The sequence below is a fragment of the Saimiri boliviensis genome, chromosome 1, assembly GCF_048565385.1.
Source record: "Saimiri boliviensis isolate mSaiBol1 chromosome 1, mSaiBol1.pri, whole genome shotgun sequence".
In the NCBI taxonomy this organism is placed as follows: domain Eukaryota; kingdom Metazoa; phylum Chordata; class Mammalia; order Primates; family Cebidae; genus Saimiri; species Saimiri boliviensis.
Window position 1 is genome coordinate 150,008,411 of NC_133449.1, and position 22,720 is coordinate 150,031,130.

A 22,720-nucleotide genomic window follows, 5' to 3' on the forward strand; every position below is an offset into this window, starting at 1 on the left:
CACATTCTAGCTGTGGCCTGTACTTGGACATGTCATGGGCCTGATTTGTCCTGTCCTTGCCTTGGCCCTTCCCTGCCATGTCTCCCCCATGGCCTTGCCTGTTCTCCTCTCTCCCAGGACTGACCTGGCCCTGCCATGGCCAGTAGTGTCATTTCCCTGGTCTATCGTACCCTGGTTGTGCCCTGGATCTGGTCCCTCCCTGGACCCGTCCTAACCCTACCTTGGCTTTTTCTCTACTCTCTATATGGCATGGCTCTGGATCTGCCCTACCACGGCCTTGCCCTGTCCCTGCTATATCCCTGACTGTAACCCTGCTCTTATCCAGGCCTGACCGTGACCCTTCCCTGGTCCCTGGCCCTGCCAAGGACCTGCCCTGACTCTGCCATGGCCCTGGTCCTGCTCTGTTGTGGTATAGCCCTTGTCTTGAACCACACTTCCCTGCCGTGCCCTGGCTGTGTCTTCACCCTGCCCTAGCCCTGCCCTTGGCCTACTCTGGCTTAGACCCTGACCTGGCCCTACCTTGGCCCTTAACCTAGCTTTGACTAGGCCCTGCGCTGGCCCTGGCCCAGACCTGACCTGACCTTGGTCCTACACTTTGTCTTGCAATAGCCCTGGAGCTGACACAGTCCTGGACTGGACTTGGAGGTATCCTGGCCCTGAATTGACCTGGCCCAGCATTGGCTTGTCTCTGCCCTGGCCCTACCATCATCTTTCCCTGTTCTGTCCTGCCTTGGCACTGAAATGACACTGCAACATCCCAGTCATACCAATGCCCTGACATATCCTGGTCCTGGTCCCACCCTTGATATTCACTGACCCTGTCTCAGCCCTGGCCCTACCTTAGCATTGGCCCTGCATTCTCTATGAACCAGCTCTGGCCATGTCCTGCCATGACCCTACCTTGTCACAACCCTGGCCCTGCCCCCAACCTGGCCTTGGTTCAGATCCTTACCCTACTCAGGACCTTCCATGGCCTTCCCCTCTGTTATGGTCCAGCCCTGGCACTAACCTAGATCCTGGTCCTGGCCCTGCCCCACTTGAGGCCTTACCCTGGTTCTTCCCTGGACCTGATCCTGTCTGACCCTGAAATGCCTAGCATTACCCTGGCCTTGCACTGCTCTGGCCCTGAATCTGGCACTGTCACTGTCCTCGCCCCAGCCCAGTTGCTGGTGATGCTATGGCCCTGACCCTGTCCTGGACCCTCTCTGTGCCATAAACCTTGTCCTGTCCCTACCCTAGCCATTCCCTGTCCTTGTCTTTGTCTTGGCACCACCCTGGTCCTGCCCCTGCCTTGGCCCTACCCTAGGTTTGACCCTACCCTGGCCATCACTCTAGACTTGGCTGGGCCCTGTCATGGACCTGACCACAGCACAGACCCAGCACTTTGGGACACCGAGGCAGATGGATCACGTGAGGTCAGGAACTCAAGACCAGCCTGACCAACATGGTGAAACTCTGTTTTACTGAAAATATAAAACATAGCTGCGTGCAGTGGCAGGCACCTGTAATCCCAACTACTCAGGAGGCCAGCACAAGATAACTGCTTGAACCTGGGAGAAGATTTCAGTGAGCCCAGTTTGGGCCACTGGACTCCAGCCTGGGAGGCAAGAGCAAGACTCCATCTCAAAATCAAAAAAGATTAATGGGAAAAATAGTTCCAGGTTTCTAAAGTTGAGTGTTCTGAGCAGTAAGCACTGATTCCTGCAAAGTTTACTTACCAGAACATTCTTCAGTGATGTCCAAGAGGTGAGGTGTGTCTGCTCTGCAGCAATGAGTCAGGAGTAGTCAAGAAGCAGGCAGCTTGTCAACTGTGCCACACCAGAAATGATGCTCAGCAGGGCTTAGCGACAGCAGTCTCCCCTCTGAACCCACAAGGTAAAGTCTAGGAGGAAACGAGAGGGGAGTTAGCCATGTTACAGAGGAACTGCTGAGGTTGGGAGGCCCCACAGGAAGGAAAATGCCAGGCAGATAGAAGCTTCTGGCTAGTGTTCTCACATGGATTGTAATTAAAAAGTAGCTTTGGCAGCCATCCCAGAGCAAGCTCATGAGCAGAGACAGAGTCACAGAGCTGCCTGGCAGTTCTGGAGTTAAGCATGGCCCTGGAGAAGCTGAAGTCCAGGGGGCACCTGCATCTGCATGGCCGGAATCAAGTCCATCACTTATTCTCCTCTTCCCTCCAAACTGTCACTGTAAGATCCTGCTCTGCCACTTACTAGCTGTGTGACCTCAGGCAAGTTACTTAATGTTTCTGAGCCTCAGTAAATACCCCTGCCCTGGCCACTACCTTCCCTGGCCTTTCCATGTCTCTCCGCTATGCTGGCCCTGCCATTCCCTGGTTCTGCCTTGGCCCTGACCTTCTCTGGCCCTATCTTGGTCCTGTGATATCCTAGTCCTGCCTCAACCCTGACATTGCCCTTAGCCTATCCTGGCCTGACATGGCCCTCCCTACACTGGCCATATCCAGCCCTGGTCTTACACTACCCTGGCTCTAATTCTGATGTGGCCCTGCCCTTGCCTTAGCCCACCCCAGGCCCTGCCCTTCTGTGGGCCCTGCTGTCCATGTCCCTGCCATCTTTGTCCCTGCCCTGCCATCCCCTGGCTCTGTCCTCACCCTACACTGTCCCTGCCTTGCTTTGCTTCTGTGCTACCCTAGCCCTGGCTTGCCTAGGCCCTGAGCTTGGCTAACCTTGCCTTTTCCCAAGCCTTGACCCTTCCATGTCCCTGTCCTTGCCCTGGTTTTTCCCTGTTTCTGGACCTCTCCTGGTCCTGGTCTTGGTCTTGTCATGTCCCTAGCTGTGACCCTACCCTTGTTTTTTCTCTAGTCATCACCCAGCCCGTTTGCCCTCATCCAGCCCTGACTGGGCATTGTTCTACCCACTTCCCTGGCCCTACCCTAGCCCTGTCTTGGCCATGTGCTACCCTGTCCCTTCAATAGACCTGTGCTGGCCATGGCTTGATTCCTGCTGCTCCTGCTGACTCTGATCCTGCCATGGCACCAGGCCTGCCAGTGGTCACTGTCCTGGTCCTATTCTGGTCCTCACCTGGTCCTGCTCTTTCTTTGCTTTGGCCCCAAAATTGCCCTTTCCTGGTGCTGGTCCCAAGTCTGGCCCTTCTCTGGAGCTTCTCCGGGCATGGTCAGGAACCTGTGCCTTCATTGGACCAGCCCTGCCTTTGTCCTGTGCTATCTTGGCCTGGCTCTGCCTTGTTGCAGCGCTGACATGGCCCTGCCATGGCCTGGCCCTTCCACTGCCCTGACCCTGCCCTAGTTGTGCCCTGTCCCTGAATATCCTTGGTCCTTCCTTAGCTTTGTCTTTGATGTAACCCTGACTCAGCCCTGGATTTTCCCTGACCCTGCCTCAGCCCCAGCACTTAGGATTCAGTGTCACTCAACCCTGGAACTACCTGGCCCTGCCTTGACACTTGCTCTGCCCTCTCTATGGCCTGGCTCTGGTCCTGCACTGGCCCTTGCCCTGTCCCTGGGCCTGGCCCTATGTTTGTCCAGGCACTGACCCGCCATGGCCCTGCTCTTCTGTGCTCTGGCCTTGCCCTCAACCTGCACTGGTCCTGTTCTAACCTGACTCTGCCTTGGCCCTGGCCCTGGCCCTGCCTTCTCTTTGAAGTTGCCCTGGTCTTACACCTTGTCACCTCTGTCCATGACCTGGTCCTGGCCCTGACCTCCTCTGCCCTGTCCCTGCCATGCTGTGCCCAGTACTTTCCCTAACCGTTTCTAGCCCTGCCCCTACTATGGCCCTCACCTGCTTTTAGCCATGCCCTGTGCTACCTCTGCCCTGGCACTACACTGTTTGTATCCTGCACTGGCCCTGCCTTTGCCTTGTCCTGGTGCTGCACTGGCCCTGCCTTTACCCTGGAACCTCCCTGGCCCTGGCCTTTGTCTGGCTTTATCCCTGACCCAGCCTTGGCCTGACCCTCTCCCTGACCCAGCCTTGGCCTGGCCCTATGGTGGCCCTGGCCCCCACTGGCTGTGCCTTGGCACTGGACCCACCATATGCTTGCTTGGCCCTGGCCCCTCTTGGCCCAGCATTGTCCCTGAACCTGCCACAGGTATGACATGGTGCTGACCCTGCCCTACCCTGGTTCTGCCCTGGTAATGCCCTGGCCCTACCCTTCTCTGACCCTGCCTTAGCCCTATGTATTGTAGTCCTGCCTTGGCTCTAATCTTGATCTGACCTTCCCTACCCTGGCCTTGCCTAGCTCTGGCCAAGGCCTTTGGTCTGTGCTGGTTCTGACCTGGCCTTCCTCTTGCCTTCACCCCTGATCCTGCCTTTTTCCTGGCTCTTCTCTGGCCTTGTCGTCATCCTGGCCCATTTCTGACCCTTTTTATGGGCCCTGTCCTGTCCATATCCCAGCCCTGGCTTTCCATGTTCCTGCCCTGCCATCATCTGGTCCTTTACCGATCCTGTCCTGGCACTGGTCCTAGCTTGCCTTGGCTCTGCACTACCCTACCCTGCCCTATCCTGGTCTTGTGCTGGTCCAGACCTTCACCTGTACCAAGCCCTGACCCTGCCATGTCCCTGTACTGGTCTTGGCCCTGTCGTGTCACTGGTTGTGGCCCTGCCCCTAGTTTTTCCCTGGTTACGACCCAGCTCCGGGCCTGCCCTAGCTTTGGCTTTGTCTTGGTTCTGGTTCTGCCCTGGCCAAGGCCTGACTAGGCACTGAATTACCCACTACGCTGCCCTACACTGCTCACATGCCAGGGCCCTGCTCTGGCTCTGGTTCTGCCCTGGCCCTGACTTGCCCATGGCCCTCACCCTGTCAGTCATCATGCCATAGCCCTGACCCTTACTTGGTCCTGGTCCTGTTCTGACTCTGGCCTTGCCCTGCTTCTGGCCCTGCAACTGCCTTGGCCCTGAGGCCTCCATGGCCCTTTCCTTGGCCCTCTGCTATGCTACACTTGTCCCTGCCATGGACCAGTCGTGCCATTGCCCTATCTTACCCTGCATGGTTTGTGCCCTGGCCCTGCCCTTCACCCTGCATTAACCCTGCACTGGCACTCTCTCCCTTGGCAGAGCGTTGGCCATGGCCCTGCCTTCTCCTTGGCCCTGGCCCTGCCCTGTTGCACTCTGTTCTGGCCCTGTAGTGGCCCGCCATAACCTGGCCCTGTTCCTAGTCCTACCCCAGCTATTACATTGCCCTGCTTTTGACTATGCCTTGTAACATTCAAATCTTGCCCTTCCTCAGTCCTGGTCCTATCCTGGCCTTGTACTGCCCTGTCCCTGCTTTTACTTTGTCCTGGTTCTGACTTGGTCCAGCCCCTGCTCTGGACCCACCCTGTTCCTGCCTTCTCCTTGGCTCTGCATTTACTCTGTCCCTGTCCTTGTCCCAGCCTTGGCCTCGGTCCCGACCCTGACCCTGTATTCGTCCTGGCCTGGCTCTGACCACGTGCTATCCCAGTCCTGTCCTGGACCTGACCTCACCCTGGTCCTGGCCTTGCCCCTTTTACCTGGTCCTGCCCTACCTTGGTCTTCACCCTGACCCTAGCCCAGACCTTGCTTGCTCTGTTGCCAGGCTGCAGTGCAGTGGTAAGATCTCAGCTCACTGCAGTCTCCGCTTCCCGGGTTCAAGTGGTTCTCCTGCTTCGGCCACATGAGTAGCTGGTACCATGGCCAGCTAATTTTGTATTTTTTGTAGAGATGGGATTACACCATGTTGGCCAGGATGCTCTTGATCGCCTAACGTTGAGACCCACCTGCCTAGGCCTCCCAAGGTTCTGGGATTAGAGGCATGAGCCCCTATACCCGACATAAATTTTCATTTTTTGTAAAGATGGAGACTTCCTATGTTATCCAGGCTCATCTAAAACTCCTAAGCTCAAGCAAACTTCCAGCCTTGGCCTCCCAAAGTGCTGGAATTGCAAATGTGAGCCACAGCACCTAGGCTGTTTTGTGTTATTGTTGTTGTCTTAAATAAACCAGCTCTGGCTGGGCATGGTGGCTCACTCCTGTAATCCCAGTACTTTGGAAGGCTGAGGTAGGCAGATCAAGAGGTCAGCAGATCCAGACCATCTTGGCCAACGTGGTGAAACCCCATCTCTACTAAAAATACAAAACAATTATCTGGGTGTGGTGGTGCATGCCTGTAGTCCCAGTTACTCAGAAGGCTGGGCCAGGAGAACCACTTGAACCCAGCAGGTGAAGGCTGCAGTGAGCTGAGATCACAAGACTATGTCTGAAAAAATAAAACAAAATAAAATAAACTAGCTTTACTAAGGTATCATTCACATACAATCTATCCATTTATTTATTTGTATTTTATTTTTTGAAATAAAGTTTCACTCTTATCACCCAGGCTGGAGTGCACTGGTGTGATCTCAGCTCACTGCAGCCTTGGCCTCCCAGGTTCAAGCAATTTTCCTGTCTCAGCCTCCCATGTAGCTGGAATTACAGGTGTCCACCATCCCACCTGGCTAAATATTGTATTCTCAGTAGAAACAGGGTTTCACCATGTTGGCTAGTGCTGGGATTACAGATGTGAGCTACTGTGCCCCACCCAATTTACTTACTCAGTTTACACTTCAGGGTACAGCCATAACCACAACCATCCTGACTATACAGGGCTAGGAGGAGACTGCAGAGAAGCAGGGTTTGGTGGCAAAAGTGAGGTACAGGACAGGGGACTGGCTCCCCAAGGCTCACCCATGAAGTTATGCTTATTGGTGGCATCCATGCTGTTGAGAGTGATGGTCCCAATGTTGAGTTCTGGATGGTGGGAAGAAGCAGGGCTGGGATGGAGCACAGGGAGTGGCCTCCTCTCCCCCAACCAGGCTGCCCAGCCCCCTCCTCCTGGAAAGAGGATCAGGGCAGGCAGGATGGGAGCTGGGGCGAGGCATCTTTTGCACAGTCCTAGGAGGGAGGCAGGAGCCCTGAGTCTCTCAGTACCAGGCACCCATGAAATGGAAGACCTCAGTGCCCATGGGCAATAAATGAAGGTTTCACCAGGAGCCACAGGCCCCTGCCTTCTGTTCTCAGGTGAGGCTTCATGTCCTGGCAGGTGCTGAGGGTGACTCCCCTTAGGGAGGAGGAGAAGGGCATCTCACTTGCTCAGAGAAGCTCTCAATCCACAACCAAGGGGATTGCCCAAAATTGCCCCACTGCAGGGACAGGGATTCATAGTGACCAGGGCTCCTCACAGGCAGACCACCCCTCCCCCCACACACACACCCCCAATAGAACCAAGTTCTAGTTGCCAGGGCAACCACCTGGAGCTCAGCCCCTTCCCTGGCCCAGTTCAATTGGGTGCACACTTATCCCCAAGTGTCCCTAGAACGCTTATCCCCAAGCACCGAGTCACCTTGGGTGTAGGACCCTGGTCTCCTGACAAATGTCCCCGTATGTCATGCTGAGGGCAGCAGGTTGGGCTGGCCAGGAACCTCACTGGAGAGCTCTGGCCCTGCTCAGAAACATTCACTGGCTTGGACATCCCCATCTTAGTGAGAGCTGGGGTTCCATGCAAGGTCCCCCTCTGAGCAGATAACCTGACTTTCTGTCCCATTCTGCCCTTCCCAGCTCATCTGTCAATCCCTAAGGCTATGTAGCAGCTACCCCCATCAGGCCCTCAGAGCACTGGAGCCTCACCCACCTCCCCAGGGGCAGGACACCGATCCACTTCCGCACCTCCAGCAGCCACTCAGAGTCTTGGGTCAGTGCCATGGTGTGGCTGTGGAAAGCCAGGGCAGGAGGGTCAGGGCAGCCGGAGTCTTCCCCTCCAGCATGGTCCCTGCACCTCACTCAACTCACCTCAGAATCCAGTGGCTCCAGTGGAGGGGCTTGGCCCTCTGCAGATGGCTGTACCCTGGGAAGAGGACATCATGTTCCCTGTGGGAGAGGAGGAGCAGGAGCTCGGGTGGAGGCTAGCGCAAGGTCTGCTGGTGACACTGGAACCCTGCAGGTCTGGGTCACCCCTGAAAAAGAAGTGTTGTCCTGCAGCACTGCACCTGACTAAGGGATCCAGGATCTCCCAGGAAAAACTGCTCTCAATGAATAAAGAGGCCGGATGTGTGGCCATGTGAACCACGCACTGGACCTGAGCTGTGAGGCTCCTGGGGTGAGGCTTTGCAGGAACACTCAAAGCCTGAGCCTCTGTCACTCAGCATCTCTGAGTGGGAGTCAGAAAAGGGGAGGAGGTCAGTGTCGAGTATGACTTGGCCATGGGAGGTTTCGTTTGAGGACCCAAGAAATAGCTGGGGCTCATAAAGAGCCGCTCCAAGCAGGTGGGACACCCTAACCCTTCGTTCAAGTCACTATTTTTGTATTTTTAGTAGAGGCAGTGTTTCACCATGTTCGCCAGGCTCGTCTCGAACTCCTGACCTCAAGTGATCCACCCACCTCTGCCTCCTGAAGTGCTGGAATTATACGCATGAGCCACTTCACCCAGCCTTTTTTGTTTTAAATAAACCAGCTTTGCTGAGGTATCACTCATATATAATTTACCCATTTAAAGCTTGCACTTTAGTGTACAACCACCACCAATTTTAGAACATTTTCGCCATCCCCTAAACAAATTCTATACTCAAGGCCAGGTATGGTGGCTCAAGCCTGTAATGCCAGCTCTTTGGGAGGCCAAGAGGGAAGGATCACTTGAGGCTGGGAGTTCAACCAGACTGAGTCACATAATAAGAACCCATTTCCACAAAATATTTTAAAAATTCACAGGGTGTGGTGCACACCTGTGGTCCTATCTACTCAGAAAGCTGAGGTGGGAGGATCCTTTGAGTCCAGGAGTTTGAGGCTGCAGTGAGCTATGATTGAGTCACTGCTCTCCTGCCTAGGTGACAGGGCAAGAAATCATCTCTGAAGACAACTTAAAAAATAAAAAATGTGGCCGGGTGCAGTGGCTCACGCGTGTAGTCTCAGCACTTCGGGAGGCTAACGTGGGCAGACCACAAGATCAGGAGATTGAGAACATCTTGGGAAATGGTGAAATCCTGTCTCTACTAAAAAATACAAAAATTAGCTAGGCGTGGCATGAACCTGTAGCCCCAGCTACTCTGGAGGCTGAGGCAGGAGAATCACTTGAATCCAGGAAGCAGAGGTTGCAGTGAGCTGAGTGCCACTGCACTTTAGCCTGGGCGACAAGAGCAAAACTCTGTCTCAAAAAAAAAGTTAAAAATTTAAAATTTAGGCCAGGTACAGTGGCTTAAGACTGTAATCCCAGCACTTTGGGAGGCCAAAGTGGGCAGATCACCTCAGCTCAGGACTTTGAGAGACCAGCCTGGCCAACCTGGCAAAACCCATCTCTACTGAAAAAAAATACAAAAATTAGCTGCATGTGGTGGCACTCCCCTGTAATCTCAGCTACTTGGGAGGCTGAGGCACAAAAATCACGTGAACCCAGATGGTGGAGCTGGCAGGTAGGAGAGATCCCACCATTGTACTTTAGACTAGGCAACAGAGCGAGACCCTGTCTCATAAAAAAAAAAAAATTAAAGAAACCCTGAACTGAGTAGCAGACACTCCCTGTTCCTCCTAGCAGCCTCACCCCACCTCCAGGGTGACAATTTGTGTGCCCTTGTTTCCCCCCAGGTCTGAGAAACAGGGGTCACAGGGAGTTGAGGAAGAGAAGGGGTCTCTGACAACACATGGTGACTCCTCAGCAGCTCCCTCTCCAGGTCTGCAAGGAACAAACCCAAACCCAAAGACACCAGGTCCCAGAAGCCAAAGCCTGGGATGAGGCCAGGAGGAGGCAGCCTTTGGCTTTGTCTTTCAGCAGATGGGCTGGGTGGGGACACGGAATACGGGATGGGAGACCGGGGCACAGGCAGGGTGGGGAGAGACTCTGGCTGCTCCAGGCACAGCCAAGATAGTGCCTTAGCTTCCTTCCTTCAAATCCATAAAGGGTGAGTTTTCTTTTTACTTTTTATTTTTTGAGATGCAGTCTCAATCCGTCTCTTAGGATGAAGTGCAGTGACGCAATGTCAGCTCACTGCAACCTCCAACTTTCAGGTTCAAGCAATTCTCCAGCCTCAGCCTCCCACGTAGCTGTGATTACAGGTGCACACCACCATGTCCAGCTAATTTTGTACTTTTAGTAGCGACAGGGTTCCACCATGTTGGCCAGGCTTGTCTTGATCTCCTGAGCTCTGGTGATCCTCCCACCTCTGCCTCCCAAAATGCTGGGATTACAGTTGTGAGCCACCACACCAGGCCCCGCGATGCGTGAGTCTTCCCCGACTGCTGGGCTAGACTGGCATGGACTCGAGTATTGGGGCCAGCAGGAAACGCCCCACTCCTGGCTGCTCTGCCTCAATCCTAGAATGCTGGGATGCCCCTGTTCCCCAGGGCCTGGCACCCACACCCTGTTCGGCCCTGCCACCTAGATCTGCTGTTAAGGCTGCCATCACATCTGTCTCTGTTCCGTGGCTGTCCCTGGTGAACTCACACCTCTGTCCATTCCACCATGGTCCTGATGAGCTCCCAGAGGAGACCCAGGAGCATGGAGCAGGTCTGCAGCATCCACAGCCTGAGGACCATGACCACCTGTGTGAGGAGGAGGTGGTGCTCAGAGAGGCCGACGTGCTGCTTCCCTGGGGAGCCAGGACTCTGCTGAGCTCTAACTGCGCCCTGGGCTCCCCAAGGTTGGGACAGCACGGAGCAGAGGGCTGGAGAAACTAGAGGCACCTGATCATTCCGACTGTGTCCCGTGTGCAGTTTCCCTTCATTTTCGCCAATAAGCTGAGCTCCTGGAGGTGAAGGGAGGCACGGGGTCACAGTTTATATGCCCACAGGGGTCAACCCTTTGGGCATACAGACTGTGCCAACATCAGCCCTGTCAACCTCCCTCCCTACCCCAGGGCTCTGGGTCCTACCCAAATCTCTTGCCATTTCTGCTGAGGCCTTTTTTTTAAAAAAATAATTTTTTGTAGTTATAGAATCTCACTGTATTGCCCAAGCTGGTCTCGAACTCTTGGCCTCAAGTGAACCTCCCACCTCAGCCTCCCAAAGTGCTAGGATTATAGGCATGAGCCACTGCTTCTGGACCATGCCTTGAGGTTTCCGCTGCTGTCTGCCAATGGCGAAGTAAACAAAATGATGGTGCTAATGCTCAAAGCGGCCCAGGGCCAGGTGAAGAAGGGCATCCAGGAAAGAAATGGGGCTGCAGGGGTCTTACCTTCAGGTGGCGCTCATTGGCTGTCCCTCATCATTGGGGTTGAGTGTGAAGGTGCCCTGGACCCACTCCTTAGTCACCTATAGTGGGTGGCAGCATTGCTGGGGATCAGGTGAACAGGTAGCAGCCAGGAGAGCTCCTGGCCTGGTCCCACCCTATCCCTCATGGCTGGCTGTCACTGTCCAGTAGCTGAGTCCTGGAAGCCCACTCTGGGAGGGGGCATCTTGGGCCCAGCACACCTTCACCCATGAGCCACGGGGGCCACAGGGTCATTAAAGGATGGAGAGAGGCACACAGTTAAGCAGGATTAGGATATATAATTAGTTCAGTGTGAAACCACAGACAGGCAACACTACTATTTGCTCAGCCTGGGGGCACAGGAGGGGGCCTCAGGTGGGGCTTGGGCCACGGGAGTACCTCATAAACTGCCTGTTCCTTGAGTACGATGTGTACCAAGGGGAGCTGGAGTGAGGGCAGCACCGTGGGGAAGGGACAGGATTGCCACCCTGAGCTGTGTGACCTTAGACCAGACCGCTCTTCTCCAAGTGAGGCCAGCCAAACAGGTGATTTTTGGAGCCAGTGCCTGACAGTCTGGATTTTAGCTTCACGGGTGGATGGGAACCTGTGAGAGTTTAGAGATTGTGGGAGAAACTTTTCCTGGGAGAGCTTTCAAACAGAGCCACCCTGGGCCCCACTGAGAAAGGATCCTGCCGGAAGCCTTCACCACTGTCTTTCTCCATGCCAGTGGTGATGGTGTCATGGATGTAGATGGGTGTCATGTACAGAAGCACAGACCGCTGCAGTCCTGCCAAGTTGAAGAAGTCAAAGTCTGTGTTCTGGACAAAGTAACCCTTAGGATATCTAGGGTGGGAGAATTGTGGTTTGCTGGGTCCTTGCCCTGGGTCCTTTGACCTCAGCTGGAATGTCTCCACAGCCTCCCCAGACCCAGGGCCTCCAATCTTCAAAGGCCACCCTATCCCTAGCAGGAAGACCATGGGGTGGAGTGGGAAGGTGGGTACAGACAGCGGAGGCAGGATGGTATCCACTTGGAGGTGTCGGTCATGTAGCGGATGGTCCCTGGTGGCAGGGGGAAGGGGGTGAGCGTGTTGTTGATGGTGATAGTGACGTGGAGGTGGGAGAGCAGGGTCCCCACCTGCTGATGTTGGCCTTGAAGGGGAGATAGCCCTCCTATGATGATGATGATGCTCTAGCACATTGACCTCATTCACCCACTGCAGACACAGGAGATATGGGGAGGAGGTGGCAGGTCAGGGCATGAGGAGGGTCCCTGCTATGGGGCATTCCCTCACATAACCTGCAGCATGGGGCTCAGAGGCCTGCCAGCCACATGGGAAGAATGGCCTCCCAAAGGGGTAGATCAGACCACCTATCCCTCTACATGGCACAGACCCCAGGACAGGACAGGGCAGGGCAGGGCCCCCCCACTGTCCCACCCCAGGAAGACAAGCTGTGGCTGGCAACCGGAGGTCCCATGTTGTTCAGCAACAATGCCCACTCACCTGCCCTACCTGCTCCTGGCTGCACTGACCATGACGGCATAGGAGTGGGCACTGCCAATCCTCAGCATCCCTCTTGTGCACAGGTCCTGGGTCCACCACTCCAGCAGGGTCACCTCCAGTTCACACCACACCCAGCCGACAGAATGCCACGGCCGCCAGTCCTAGTCGATGTCGTTGAAGCTGGAGGGAACCGGCATGTCCAGGGTGGGGCCCGTCTGCACAGAGAAGGGCTGGGCTCAGCTCCTAGGCCCCCAAAGGGATCCAAAACCAGTGTGCTTCCCAGTTGTGTCCCCAGGCCTAGCACAAGCCCTGACACATAGCGGGACTCTTGGTGGAACAGACAGATAATCTGCAGGTGACAGGTCAACTTCCAGGGCAGTTTGTGCACCTGGGCCAGTGGGGCCAGGAGTTGCGCCTTGGAGTGGATGGGGACTCCGAGTATCTCCCCGAGATGGGGCCCAGTGTCTCCCGAGACAAGGGTGAGCCCAGGGCCACATCCCAGCCCCAGGCAAGAAGGTTCAGACCCATGACTAAGAGGCAGATGACCCACTGCCTGGCAGGGAGGAAGGCTGGTTGGCAGATGGGGGGGCTTTGCTTAGCACACTGTGAGTGGGGCTCATGCTGGCACCCAGCCCTCTCCTCTCTTCCTCCTATACTGGATGCCACAGTCAGAGAAAGAGGATGCAGAGAAGGCAAAAGTGGCCCAGACATCAGCCCCACATCTCTTCTGACCACATCCAAGTCGGGAGGGGAACAGGAGTGGCGTCCTTTACCTGATATCATGTCCTGTCTTCTATCTGAACCTTGGAAACCAAGGTACTCTCCTGTCTCAGTAGAGCTGACCTCAGGATGTCTAAACTGTCTCCTCCTCTCAGGTCCCCAGACCCAGCTCTGTGCAGCTCATGCTGCTCTGGTCAGCTGAATGTTTGAGTGGCTCATACCTGTAATCAGTGCTTTGGGAGATCACTGCAGGAGGTAAGAGGATGGCTTGAGGCCAAGAGTTCGGGACCAGCCTGGGCAACGTAGTGAGACCCTGTATCTAAAAAAAAAAAAAAAAAAAAAAAAAAAAAGGTGTGTGTGTGTGTGTGTGTGTGTGTGTGTGTGTGTGGTTTGTTTGTAATTAGCCAGACATGGGGGACCGAGCTAACTTGCAAAGCTTGCTAGAAGATAGCACCACTGCACTTCAGCCTGGGCGACAGGGCCAAACCCAGTCTCAAAAAAATTGCTAAATATTAAAAATAAGCATTAAAAAGAAGGACACTGCCTGGGCTCAGTTTTTGCCTCCAAAGGGCGCTCGGCAGGGGCGCTTCCTCCCCCCCACCCCACTGCCTCCTCTGCCCTGGCCCTCCCAGGTCTCTGTCTCCCAAACCCATGCCCCCAAGCCTGTTGACCTTTAACCCTCCTCCAGGCCCCCAACTCCGGGGCGCCCAGGGGAAGGAGCCTGCAGGGGGCGTGGACTCCCCCACTCGCTTCCCCACTCTTCCGGGCACCTCCCGTTTCTGCTCTGAGCCCTCACCTCCCGCAGCACCTGCGGCAACCACTGCTCCTGAAGTCCTGGTGCCCGTAGCTGTGGAAGCCAGCGTGGAAGCTCCCGAGGCTGTTCAGCGACTTGTGCTCCCGCGACGGGCTCTCCCGGGGTACGGCATCCCCTGTGCGCAGCCCCATAACAGCGGCCGAGCGCCGCCCACGCCACTGCCGCAGCTGGGCCACGCTTTTTTCTCTGCCGCTCAGGGGCGGGGCTAACGGCAGTGTGGGCGGAGCCTGGAGGGTGGGTGGCGTGACGTGTTGAAGCCGTCGGAGCCATGTTGGTTAAGGGCGAGTGCCAGTCCTAGAGAGGCTGGGCGGGGCCAGGTGCTGCACAGTGGGGCTGGCCCCTGAGAACCCTGGGCTAGGCCTTTGGGGAAGCAGGACCCTCCTCCCAACCAAGAAGGGCGAGGTCTGTTCCCTACCCTGGCCCAAGCTGGACGATCCAGGGGCAGGCCAGGACAGAACCCCTGAGACATGTGGGATTCCTGTTTTTCTTTTTTCTGGGATGGAGTCTCACTCTGTCACCCAGGCTGGAGTGCAATGGCGCAGACTCACTGCAACCTCTGCCTCCCAGGTTCAAGTGATTCTCCTGCCTCAGTCTCCCAAGTAGCTGGGATTACAGGCTCTTGCCACCACGCTGGGCTTTTTTGTATTTTTAATAGAGAAGGGGTTTCACCGTGTTAGACAGGATGATTTTGATTTCCTGACCTTGTGATCCACCTGCCTCAGCCTCCCAAAGTTCCCCTGTTTCTTCAAGGAGCACCTCCACTCACTTTCCCCACAAGGACTCCAAGCAGGGTCCAGAGGAGCCTCTTCCAAACCTGCCGGGTGCAGCCTCTTGCAGGGATGCAGGTCTTCGGGATGCAGCCCAAGCCTTGACCCCTAGGCCTCTAGGGCCCCCACCCTAACCCAGGGGTCAGGAGCAACCTCTTGGCCTTGCAGGCACATAAAGATGCAGGGAGAGAGGCTGGGCAAAGTGGCTCAGGCCTGTAATCCCAGCACTTTGGGAGGCCGAGGTGGGTGGATCACTTGAGGTCAGGAGTTTGAGACCAACCTGGCCAACATGGTGGAACCTGTTAGTTTCTACCAAAAATACAAAAGTTAGCTGGGCATGGTGGTGGGCACCTGTAATCCCAGCTATTTGGGAGCCTGAGGCAGGAGAGTCACTTGAACCCTGGAGGTGGAGGTTGCACTGAGTCAAGATCGTGCCATTGCACTCCAGCCTGGGCAATAGAGTGAGATGCCATCTCAAAAAATAAAAAATAAAAAGTTTATTTAAAAACTTTAGAAATAACCAGGTGCTGTGGCTCATGCCTGTAATCTTAGCACTTTGGGAGGCCAACACAGGTGGATCACAAGATCACAGGATCAGAGGTCAGGGGGAAACCCTGTCTCTACTAAAAATACAAAAATTAGCAAGGCGTGGTGGCACATACCTGTAATTGCAGCTACTCAGGAAAAAGGAGAATCACTTGAACCCAGGAGGCGGAGGTTGCAGTGAGCCGAGATTGCACCACTGCACTTCAGCCTAGGCAACAGAGCAAGACTCTGTCTCAAAAAAAAAAAAAAAAAAAAAAAACAAAAGCCAACTCGGGTGTGGTGCCTCACACCTGTAATCCCAGTACTGTGAGAGGCTGAGGCAGATGGATCACTTGAGGCCAGGAGTTGGAGACCAGCCTGGCCACAATGGTGGAACTCCATCTCTAATAAAAATAAAAAGATTAGCTAGACGTGGTGTTAGGCTTGTAATCCCAGCTACTCTGGAGGCTGAGGCAGGAGAATCGCTTGAACCTGGAAAATGGAGTTTGCAGTGAGCTGAGATTGCACTACTGCACTCCAGCCTGGGGGACAGAGCAAGACTCTGTCTAAACAAACAAACAAACAAACAAAAAACTAGCTGGTTGTGGTGGTGTGTGCTTATAGTCCCAGCTACTTGGAAGGCTGAGGCAGGAGGATTGCTTCAGCTCAGCAGTGGGAGGCTGCAGTGAGCTGTGATGGTAAACTCTGTCTACTAAAAATACAAAAATTAGCTGGGTGTGGTGGTAGGTGCCTGTAATCCTAGCTACTCAAGAGGCTGAGGCAGGAGAATTGCTTGAACCTAGGAGACAGAGGTGGCAGTGAGCCAAACTCACATCATTACACTACAGCCTTGGTGACAAGAGCAAGATTCTATCTCAAAAGAATAAATAAAATGAAGATGAAGGAAGAAAAAGGAAAGAGGAAAGGGGGTGGAGGAGAATGAGGAGGAGAAGAAAAAAAGCAGCCAGAGGAGGGGGAGAAGAAGAAACAGCTGGGGGTGATGGCTCATGCTGTAATCCCAGCAATGGAGGAGGGGGGGGAGGGGGAGGAGAGCAGGAGGAGGAGAAGGAGGAGGAGGAGCAGAAAGAACAGCCAGAGGAGGAGGGGAAGAAGAACAAACAGCCCAGCGTGATGGCTCATGCTTGTAATCCCAGCTATGGTGGGTGGGGGAGGAAGGGGAGGAGGAGGGGGAGGGGGAGCGGGAGGAAGAGGGGGAGGGGGAGGAGGAGGGGGAGGAGGGGGAGGGGGAGGAGGAGGGAGGGGGAGGGGAGGAGGAGGGGGAGGGGGAGGCCGGAAGGCAGAGAAGGAGGAGGAAAAGGAGGAGAAGAAGAAACAGCAAGGTGTGGTGGTTTATGCCTGTAATCCTAGCAATGAGGAGGAGAAGGAGAGACAGCCGGGAGCCAGGCACGGTGGCTCATGCCTTCCATCCCAGCACTGAGGAAAGGAGAAAGAGGAAGTGTGGAGGAGGAGGAGAAGAAACAGGCAAGGTGGCACACATTTGTAATACAAGCTATTTGGGAGGCTGTGGCAGGAGAATCACTTGAACTTGGGAGGTGGAAGTTGCAGTGAGCAGAGATTGCACCACTGTATTCCAGCCTGGGTGACAGAGCGAGACGCCATCTCAACAATAATAATAATTTGTGAAGAGTTTCACCATGTTGGTCAGGCTTTTCTTGAACGCATGATCTCAGGTGATCCACCAGCTTTGGCCTCCCAAAGTGCTGGGATTTCAGGCATGAGCCACCACCCCTGGCCATCTGTCACTTATGCCTTTGCTTAGCTCAGGGAATATGCATTTTCCAGCAGAGGAAGCATCAGATATGCACTAGTCTTAGGTGAGCAGAAGGATGACTTGAGTTTAGTAAAGATTTTGGTGCTCACAAGAATTTTGTAGCAGACAAACTGGGTGGGAGGTGGTTTGGCTTCAGGATCCTCTCAATGAGATTATGAACGCTCAGAGGGTTTCTCACATTATCTCCTCAAAAGTCAGACTTGCTTTTTAGGAACCTCCTGGAGTCTATCTCTGTGGAGTCCCCCTAACAAAGACCTCCTGAAGTCTCGGGGACTCTGCGGCGTCCCCATAATGGAGATTAGAAGGGTAACAAGATTCGCTCTTGTTACCCAGGCTAGAGTGCAATGGCGCGATCTCGGCTCACTGCAACCTCCGCCTCCTGGGTTCAAGCAATTCTCCTGCCTCAGCCTCCCGAGTAGCTGGGACTCGGGAGGCGTGCGCCACCATGCCCAGCTAATTTTTGTATTTTTGGTAGAGACGGGGTTTCCCTATGTTGACCAGGATGGTCTCTATCTCTTGACCTCATGATCCTCCTGTCTCAGCCTCCCAAAGTGCTGGGATTACAGGCGTGAGCCACCGCGCCCGGCCTTGACATTTTCACTTTTTTACTTCCCCATGTACACATTCAGATATCACATTCTATAAAATCAGCGTATTCACCATTGCATTGATAAATTGTGAAGTAGTACTTTTATCAGTCATTAGAATGCATTAAATATAGATGCAACTCAATTAACATTCACTGTTATAATAACAGAGAAAGTATCTTAAAGGCTAGAGTGGTGAGAAATACGTATATGATAAATGCATATTGAAATCTGAAAATGTAAATAGAGAATATTATTATTTTTGTAGCTTTTATTAACATGCAGAAGAGGCAGAAATACAATCTCAGAAAAATAATATTTAAAAAGTAAAGGATATTGTAGTTTTACATATGTTGCTCTGTATAACATCATTGGGGAAGGTGAAGTGAAAAAAGATGGATAACAAAATAAATTTCAAAAAAAAATTTAGGAATTGGTAGTAATTAAATCTGTTTTCCAAAAATTTAAAAGGTGAAAAAGAAAAAGGGAAAGCTGTAGTTTTAGAATATTCCTAGAACATTAGCAAATAATAGAATGTGAATGTTACATTAGCATGTTTTATTTTTTATTCTTTTAGTAATGAGAGTTTTTGAATTATTGTCAGGTGAATAGGCAAAATACAGTAAATTATTAAAGATGGGAAAATGGAATACTGTTTTTCAACTGTCAAATCAGAAAAGACTTCAAATGATAAAACAACGATGGAAATGGTGCTGTGAGATGAAGTCGTTAACCACGTGTGATTATCGCGCACCTGAGATATTTCTGCAAATTGCCATGTGTTAAAATATCTTAGTTTTTGTATTTATTCCATTTTGATATAAATACTTTAGACATGTTAAGATAAATAAAATGTATACTTAAAATTCATTTCACCTTTTCCCTACCTCTTAAATTATGGATACTAGAAAAGTTTAAAATCACCCTTTTAGCTCACTTTATATGTCTTTTGAACAGAGCTGTCTATGGTTTGTAGTGTAGAGAATGTAATATTTTTTCACATTTTATTTTTGCAAATAAATATTGAAAATAAAGACATATGCATCAAAATGGCTAACAGATTTTTTCAAATTTTAAGTATTTTCCCATCTCTCTATCAACTGATTAAAACTCATTTGTAGGTAAGAGTGACAAACATGATGATTGCTGAGCATTGGTTCTACCTTCTGAATACTAAGCCATAGCTCAGGTCAAAGTGCCTGTGTATGCCTCTTCTGATGGAGTAAGTTAACTCTCAGAAGGCTCTCAATTTAGCCAGCTATGGAAAATGGTGGTAGATGCTACTACACAACTTTTCCATTTCAATTCATGCTGGAATGTGTTGTTACTTGCTTTTCTGGATTTTTTTGCTCTTCCACAGACACATATGCATATATGGATTTTATAACTAAAACCTATAAATTTTAAGTAAAAAATAATTCAAATCTCCCATAAGATAAAGGACTAAGATATATTAATGACGTAATTTATTATATATCTAATAGGGTAGCAATATTAAACTATTTTGGTACTCAGTTGTTTTTTTAATTAAACCATATGAAATAGTAACAGCAGTTTACAAAAGTACAAAATGTTGAAGTTGTGATGGGGAAACTGGATGCTTGCCCGGTTTACATTTCAACCCCTGCAGCAGTGTTGAAGGCACATCTGCTGAATGATAAGCCACAGAGTTTGTATTTCTTCTTGGCTACTTACAAGGAAATATAACTGGAGAGTAGTTGTGAAAGCATACAAGTATAATTTAAAAATTAAAAAAAAATTGTCAAATGTAAGTGTAACTCTGTTTAGTAAATTTAAAGGTAATTGCATTTTATCATTAAAAAATAATATTCAACTTTGCTTTCTCCAGCTCCAGTAAAGTGAGATTTACTATCCTGTATTACTATTGATAGGAATATTTATTTTTACTATGACAATGAATACTGCTATCAATATTACTTCAACTACTACCTCGACTATTACTAAAGTTACTATACAGTTAATATTACATAAGTCAGACCACAGGCTTATTTTATGTATTTTTTGTCTGATTCCAAGAGTTTTTAATTTGTATTCAACTATTTGATATGATTACAGAGTTTTTCAATCTTTATTTCCCCCTTTCCAACCATAAAAAGGAGCATAAACATGATTTTGTGGATAAAAAGAGTTTTTTTACTTTTAAAAATAGTTAAATCCTTCTACAATCAGTCTTAAAAAATTAGAAATATAGAAATTTAATGGCTTTCCATACACTTCAGCAGCCCCATGCTTCACTCTACCAATGAACAGGAGAGAACTTTCAGAGGTATTGAATATATCTATTGCTGTGATTGTGATGATGGTTTCATGGAGATTTGCATCTGTCTAAACTTATAAAGTCAAATACATTAAATATATACAATATTTTTATATAAAAATTATATAAATATAACTCATAAATATAACTCAATATAACTCATAAATAAAAAATAGTGGTCCCCAAAAGAAAAACATTAGACCATTTATCTACTGATTTTACTTAAAATTACTTTGAATATTAGAAGCTTTGATTGAGAATATAGCCATGATTAGCACATGATAATTCCATAGCAGAAGTATTTTATCAAGTGAATTAACCTCACTACTTAGGAACATATGGATCTTGTGTACTTGCTCTAATTTAAGCTCTATTTTTTTTCCTCCTTTAATATGGACATTGGCCATTCAGTACCTTATCTTCTTACATTAGCTCTGGGTAATAATATACATGTGACTTTTTTCCATTTTTTAACTTTAATCTCAGAACTTGTGTTTTCATCACTTCTTATTTTGTTGCCAACTGTAAGCAAAATTGTTTAATTTTAGTATTAAATCTATTCTGAGACATATTCCACTATATGAGATTATTTTACACTGAATATGATTATGCCAGAAATCAATGTATAATCTTCAATTTTATCTTTATTTCTCTGGAAGTTAAAATTGTAATGTAGAATTCTGTTTTATATTATTCAGGAAGACACACACATTTCTTGTCACTAAGGTCTGTCATCAAGAGGCCTTAAAAGAGGCCGTTTTATTAATTGTGCCATCTAAATGAGCTTTCCCATCAATTCTGAAGCTATTTGTAGTCAAAAGTAATGAGTGTCTCAGATGCTACTTTATAAGGTTCAAAATATTAGAAAATCAAAGTAAAGCTGTGATAAGTAAAAACGTCATTGAACTTCAGATACCAATACTGCCAAGGTAGTTATTATTATTATTACTATTTTTAATTTACAGAAAAAAATTATTGAAGATCTGAAAAACAATTCCTAAAAGATTGAATTTTCCAGAAATCTAGCTGCATAATGCATTGCATCTATCATGTTAAAACGTGCATTAGACACAAATACAAAAACTATGAAACAAGCCACCATTCTTCAACAATTTGAGCAAAGATAAAATGCCTAAGTAACAACATGGATGACTTGCGAAGGATGGGCTCTTTACTTTAATAACCACTAAAAAAAAAAAAAAGAAAAAAAAGGAACACAAACGGATGAGTGTGTTCAGTTATATACACTGAATTGAACCTTTGGCACTAGGAATCAGAGCATTTTGTCATATAGCATTAACATGTATTATAAAAGTGCGTAGTGTCAAAGGAAGAGAACCACTAGCATTCAAAAGCGGCTTTGTCAACTAGGCAATAAAACACTCTACAGCATATCCCTCTGTTATCCATCATTGAATACACTGGCAGCAACTTTAAAATGAAAAAAAAGAAAAAAAAAAGAAAAGAAAAAAAGAGCTATTACCCCTTTTATTTTCTCTGTTTAAAATCTAACAAAACAAACATCAATTGTTATACATTAACATCTTCAAAACACATCATTTGTACAAGAGATAGACTAAGAACAAAAACGTGTTTACAGAGATGCAAACGTGAGTGAGTGAGAGCGCCTCTCACACAGCTTTCTGTTGGTACTCAGGAGGAGCCACTTCATAGTCACTGGCACTAAACAGAGTTGCAGAATTCTTTGCCAGGTACTTTAGGAAATCGTGAAGGTAATTCAGTAATAAAGCAAGGCTTTTCTCATCCAGAGGTGTACAAGCCAACATTGCTCCAATCCATACAAATAGTCTCAGTAGATGCGGCACTCCATACATCTGGGACATGGATGCATCAGGGTGATCTGCAAGAATTTCAGCATACTATGGTTTCTCAAATTTGTAGAGTAGCTGGGTACACAACATTACACTGAAGTATTCTTTTATCCCTGCCACAAACTCATTAACCACATATTCCTTATTATCTGTGTTTCCATGAGATTTCTTGTAATTTGCATAATCCTCAAGAATGGAATCCACATTCTTCTTGGCAGGAAGATAATAGAGCTGCTTTTGCCTGGTAATTAAGTCCCAGTCATCAACAAGCCACAGTTTCAGTTCTTCAGGAATCTTTAACTTCAACTCTGTTCATGAATGTTTCCTCATTTTCAACAGTAGGATCTACCCGGGCCCTTTTATTCCGAGGAGGCTTAGCGGTCTCACTGGTAATGCCACCATCTCCATTTCCTGGTGTTTTCTGTTTGTTCTTTTCTGTTTTCACTTCAACATTTTTCTGTTGCAGACCAGATGTTTTCTTTCCTGGGGCAACCCCTCTCATATTTCCCTCTGCATACTGCTCCTGATTGGCTTTTTGAAGTTCTCTCTGTTTCTGCAAATTGGTGTCCACAATTTGAGTACTCGGCTCTCTGGAACCCACTCATCCTTTTTATTCCAATCACCATAATGTATGAAGTATTTCAATTGTTTGTCCTTTATGGCAACCTTTACACACTTTGCTTGATACAGAAGAGGCCCATGAAATCACAGAACTCACTCACCTTCCTGGAATTTAGGCTTAGGGTCCTGCTTCAGCGCCATTT

General features: G+C 49.9%; 1 long non-coding RNA gene and 2 pseudogenes across 1 annotated transcript; all 3 read right to left on the reverse strand.

Annotated features, from left to right (window-relative positions):
• Positions 1-7,544: 7,544 nt before the first annotated feature.
• LOC141584689 (argininosuccinate lyase-like) lies at positions 7,545-12,615 on the reverse strand (annotated as a pseudogene).
• Positions 12,616-12,649: 34 nt separating this feature from the next.
• On the reverse strand, positions 12,650-14,217 carry LOC141581913 (uncharacterized). Its single transcript, XR_012514739.1, has 3 exons — positions 14,158-14,217; positions 13,583-13,680; positions 12,650-12,856 (listed from the first exon to the last, which is right to left on the reverse strand). It is a non-coding gene; the product is annotated as an uncharacterized LOC141581913 (long non-coding RNA).
• Positions 14,218-21,698: 7,481 nt separating this feature from the next.
• LOC101035675 (mortality factor 4-like protein 1 pseudogene) lies at positions 21,699-22,496 on the reverse strand (annotated as a pseudogene).
• Positions 22,497-22,720: the final 224 nt, after the last annotated feature.